The following is a 6,139-nucleotide window of genomic DNA, read 5'->3' on the forward strand; positions in this document are numbered from 1 at the left end:
TTCTACGGTATTATTTATCAGGACATAATAAAAAATCATCTGGGGCCTCATGTATCAATCTTGCGTACGCACAAAAACTTTGCGTACGCCAGCTTTCACGCTCACGGTCGTATGTACTAACAGTGAAATTAACGCGAGAATGTGCGTTCCTCCACGCCAATTTCATGTCTGGCGTACGTACATTTCTCATTGTTTTTGTCCGTTGGCGACTCTTACAGGCAATGAAGTGAAGTTGCAAACATTACACAACGAATGGTTCAACAAGTCTATCGCACCACCACCTGTGGGAAGCATTGCTATTAATTTGCAATTTATAAAATAAATGACATATATTGTCACACGAGCCTTATGGAAATATTCTATCAATTATGCAATTAAGTAAGAACATATAAAAGCATATGCAAAATGATACAACCCTTAGTCTATGGCAATGACAGCTTTGGTTTAATGTCCACCTTTATATCAGACCATTTCTTTTTAAGGTCATTTAGGGTAGACTGTGTACAGTTGAGACATGTGTACAGTTGAGACACCTTAAATAACTTGCGTTCGCAGCAAGCACAAGTTGTGATTTTTGCTGTGCACGTGCGTATTAGTGTCCTCTTTGATCGTGGGAAATTTGAACAACGGACGCATCTCCGATCCGAAGAAATCGGAAAAAGTTTTTTTTTTCTAAGATATGACGTTCACTTCACCATGCACTCTCCACAATGAATAGCTTATTATCCTTATGTGACTGTTAAACGTAACTGGTATCACCACAAACGTTATTCTGTGCCCTAAAAACTGGCATATTTCATGGTATTGTGTCATGCAAGGTAATTGCAAAATCTAGAGAAATGTGCGAGGTGGCCAGCGGGGGATAGTTGAGACACATACTGTACCCCCGATAGAGCTCTATTAGGAAACACACTGTTTAGTTGTTCAGAGTTATGATAACAGGTTAAACGTCGTAATAAGCCAGCATAGGACGCAAATGAAAATAAATGTTGATATTTGTGACATTTAAACTGTGTATTATTAATAAATATTGTTACATATCTTGTTCCTGCTTTATACATTTTAACCAGTGTTAATTTAAATAAAATGAATGAATATAAATGGATGAATAAACAAAAATGCTGCCCAATTGTTATTTTCTTTATTTGTCTTTATTTTTTATATTTACAATGAATGGTTAGTTACCTTCACATCATTAGAAATGGGTGTCTCAACTGTACCATGCACTGTCTCAACTGTACCACATATTGGTACAGTTGAGACAAAGTTGAGACAAAAAGCACCTTATTTTTATGAGCTAATTGTGGAAAATATAAACTAGGGTATTATTGATTGATAATATCTTAGTCTACAAGCTAATGAAATGTCATGTGGCATGTCATGTGGAAATTCACTTCTTTTCAGTGTCTATTTTTGTGTGAAAAATCAAATCTCAACTGTACTCAGTGACAGTCTACTCTACAGTGCGACTTTCAGATCCCACCGCATTGACAGCATCAGCCAAACTCTCCCACTCATATTTTTTCCTTTTGTTATTAATTCCGGAGGACAAAGTTCCAAATAAATAATTATAGTATAGTAGCACCTCCAATTCACTTTCTGTAAAGTTTCGTTTCTTGCCGCCATTTTCTTACTGCTTTCTTTTGCCAAAGTGGACTCATTACCATATTTAAATTAATTTAATTAAGGGAGGAGACTGGGTGGGGCGTTGTGCTCGTGCATGTGCGCTCAATTTTACGTTAACTGGGATGTACAAAGAGAATATGCGTGGGATCCTTCGTACGCAGAGATTCATACATCTGGGGGTTTTTGTGCGTACGCACATTTACAGCTTTGTCCGTACGCAATGTTTTAGTATGAATTCAACGCAAGTCTTTGTACATGAGGCCCCTGGTCCTTGGCAGGTCTTAAAATGCAACAACGCATGACAAATTACAGCGTGTCATTATTTAACAAAATGGGGAAGCCATTGGTGACAAACTAAGTTAGAGGGTAAAAAAATAAAGAGGGTAAGTGTTAGGCACTGCTAATCTAATGTCTTTGATTAATTGATCATCAGCAAGTGTGACCAATTCTATAAAAGCAGAAGTTCTGGCAGTTTGCTGCATGGTCTGGAGCATTCAGGTGTGTGTTAACAAAATGCCAAGGAGGAAAGACATCAACAATGATCTTAGAGAAGCAACTGTTGCTGCTATCAATCTGGGAAGCGTTATAAGGCCATTTCCAAACAATTTGAAGTCTATTATTCTACGGTAAGGAAGATTATTCATAAGTCGAAAACATTCAAAACAGTTGCCAGTATTGCCAGGAGTGGACGCCCAAGATCAGACTTCATACCAAAGTAGAGTCAAATGTGAAGCACTCTGTCCGACAGCTAAAGCTTGGGTAAAATTGGGTCATACAACAGGACAATGTTCCCAAGCACATCAGCAAATCTACAACAGAAAAGAAAAGAATGAAGGTGCTGCACTGGCCCAGTCAAAATCCAGACCTCAACCCTATTGAAATGTTGCTGTGGGACCTTAAGAGATCTGTGCACAAACAAATGCCCACAAACCTCAATGAACTGAAGAGGCGTTGTAAAGAAGTTTGGGCCAAAATTCTTCCACAACGATGTGAGAGACTGATAAAGAAATGTAGAAAACGATCACTTCCAAGTTATTGCTGCTAAAGATGGTTCTACAAGCAATTGAATCATAGGGTGTACTTGGTTACACATGGCTTCTCATTTAGGCTATATGTTATGTGTTGTTGTTCACATGAGGTTGTATCTGCCTAATTTTAAGACCTGCTAAAGACCAGGGGCCGCATGTATAAAATTTTAGACTTAAGTGTGTCAAAATTCTAAGAATGATGTAATTTTACTCTTATTACTTAATAAGTGTGATTCATAAAGGTTCCTAAGTGTTAAGACTAGGTTTCAGCTCCTACATTTTTAAAGACAGCGAGAGGTGGACAGGTATCCTAACCTTGGAGTAACAAGATGGCAGCAGAGAGTTGGGGGTCACACACTTTCAAACAAAGATATAATGTATTGGAGTTATGTATATGAATATTATGTTGAATATTATGATATCATGGCAGAGAGTTGATAAAACGATGAAGGCTTGATTGTAAAGAGATCATTTTTGTAACTGACCTTGTAAGAAATGTAATAACTGTGACTGCAGTATGAAAAGTAATAATGACATTTTTTGGCAACTGGAAAAATGCAGCAGTGATGACTTCAGCCCATCAGTACATCGTAAGCAGGGTCTTAAATAGCATTATTGTGGCACTGACCACACCAAACATACAGTAGAACTAACTAGGCAAGGCAAGGCAAGTTTATTTATATAGCACATTTCGTACACAATGGCAATTCAAAGTGCTTTACATAGAAGAAATTAAAATAATAAAAAGAAATAAGAATAATTAAAAACGGTTTAGAAAAATAGAAATAAAATACAGTACAGTACAAACAGTCGGACGAAACAGTGGCACAGTGCTTATTCAGTAAATGCATAGCTAAACAGAAGTGTTTTGAGTCTGGATTTGAATGTTACTACTGTAGGAGCACATCTGATCTCCTCTGGAAGCTGGTTCCAGCTGCGGCTGGCATAATAGCTAAAAGCAGATTCGCCATGCTTAGAGTGAACCCTTGGTATTTCTAGCTGATATGATCCTAATGATCTGAGTGATCTGTTGGGTTTATATTCAGTGAGCATATCTGCAATGTATTGAGGTCCAAGGCCATTGAATGATTTGTATACCAGTAATAATACTTTAAAATCAATCCTAAATTTAACTGGGAGCCAGTGTAAAGACCTGAGGACTGGTGTGATATGTTCATATTTTCTGGCTCTGCTCAGAATCCTGGCGGCAGCGTTCTGTATGAGCTGCAACTGTCTTATGATCTTTTTGGGAAGGCCAGTGAGGAGTCCATTACAATAATCCACCCTGCTGGTGATGAAAGCATGAACAAGTTTCTCTAAGTCTTGTCTGGAAACAAAGCATCTTATTCTTGCAATATTTTTCAGATGATAGTATGCTGATTTAGTTATTGCTTTGACATGACTACTGAAACTAAGGTCTGACTCTAGTGTCACACCAAGATTCCTGACTTGATGTTTAGTTGTTTGACCCCTAGAGTGAAGGTATGCGTTCACCTTGAGAACTTCATCTTTGTTTCCAAACGCAATGACTTCAGTTTTGTCTTTGTTTAACTGAAGAAAGTTTTGACACATCCAACTGTTGACTTCATCGATGCATTGGCACAGGGAGTCAATGGGGCTGTAATCGTTAGGCGATAGGGCTAAGTAGAGCTGTGTGTCGTCTGCATAGCTGTGGTAGGCAATTTGGTTCTTTCTCATTATTTGGCTCATTGGGAGCATATACAGGTTGAACAGGAGTGGCGCAAGAATTGAGCCTTGAGGGACTCCGCATGTCATGGATGTCCACTCAGACTTATGATCTCCTATACTCGCATAATAACCTCTGCCATCTAAGTATGACCTGAACCATTTTAGGACTATCCCAGAAAGCCCCACCCAGTTTTCCAGCCTGTCAAGAAGTATGTTATGATCGACAGTGTCAAATGCAGCACTGAGGTCGAGTAGTACCAGCACTGATAATTTGCCTGTATCAGTATTTAAGCGAATATCGTTTATTATCTTTATGAGCGCTGTCTCTGTGCTGTGGTGCGGTCGGAAACCAGATTGAAAATTGTCAAAGTATCCATTCGAGCTTAAGAATTTGTTCAGCTGATTGAAGACAACTTTTTCAATGATCTTGCCTATGAAAGGAAGATTTGAGATCGGTCTATAGTTGCTTAATATGGTCTTATCCAGATTGTTCTTTTTCAGGAGGGGCTTGACAACTGCAGTTTTAAGGGAGTTTGGAAAACTCCCAGAGAGAAGTGAGGCATTTACCACTTCTAGAAGATCTGCTTCTAAACTGTTTAACACACTTTTGAAAAAAGATGTGGGAAGTGTGTCAAGGGCGCAGGTTGATGTTTTAAGGTGCTGTACGGTTTCTTCCAAAATTTTGCCATCAATTTCTTTGAAATCAGACATAGTAACTATTTTCTCAGGTGGTCTGATCTGTCTGACCCCAGCGCAACTCAAGGATGTGCTGATCACCTTTCTGATATTATTGATTTTCTCAGAGAAGAAAGAAGCAAACTCACTGCACTTGTTGTCTGAGAGCATTTCACTGGGAATCTGGCTTTGGGGGTTTGTCAGTCTCTCTACAGTAGCAAAAAGAGTGCGTGTGTTGTTTAAATTGCTGTTTATAATATTTGAGAAGAAAGTCTGTCTAGCTTTGCCTAGTTCCATACTGAAAGCATGAAGGCTGTCTTTGTAGATGTTATAATGGACTACAAGTTTTGTCTTCCGCCACATGCGCTCTGCTTTTCTGCATTGTCTTTTCATATTTTGCACTGCTGTTGAGTTTCTCCAAGGTGCTTTTTGTCTGCCACTCTTCTTCCTGACTTTCACAGGAGCAATATCATCAATCACACTTTTAACTTTTGAGTTAAAAGAATCAAGGAGAAAATCAACAGAGTCTGCAGATATGCTTGGTGTTAAGGATATAGCCTTCATAAATAGTACACTAGTGTTCTCGTTTAAGCATCTCTTCTTGACAGACACAGATCTAGCTTCAGTGGCAGGAGAGATCAATATATCAAAGAAAATACAGAAATGATCAGACAGTGCTACATCCTTAATAACAATCAGTGAAATGTTTAGACCCTTACTGATAAGAAAATCTAGAGTGTGTCCACGATTGTGTGTGGGTCCATGTATATGCTGAGTCAGATCAAAAGTTTTTAAAACAGTATTGATTTCTTTTGCCATATTATTTTCTGCACTATCTATGTGGATGTTAAAATCTCCAGCAATGGCAAAACAGTCAAACTCTGAGGTAATTGTTGATAACAGTTCTGTAAAGTCCTCAGCAAAGGCTGGAGAGTATTTTGGAGGCCTGTAAATAATGACAAGTAAAATGCGTGGAGCACCTTTTAACACAATACCCAGATATTCGAAAGACAAGTAATTCCCAAATGATATTTGCTTACATTGATAGATATCTCTAAAAAGAGCAGCTAGACCCCCTTCACTAAGTTTAGTTTAGCTAGAACTAAACTTAGTGAAGGTAT

Source organism: Abramis brama, assembly GCF_963993115.1.
Source record: "Abramis brama genome assembly, chromosome: 17".
Classification (NCBI taxonomy): Eukaryota; Metazoa; Chordata; class Actinopteri; order Cypriniformes; family Leuciscidae; genus Abramis; species Abramis brama.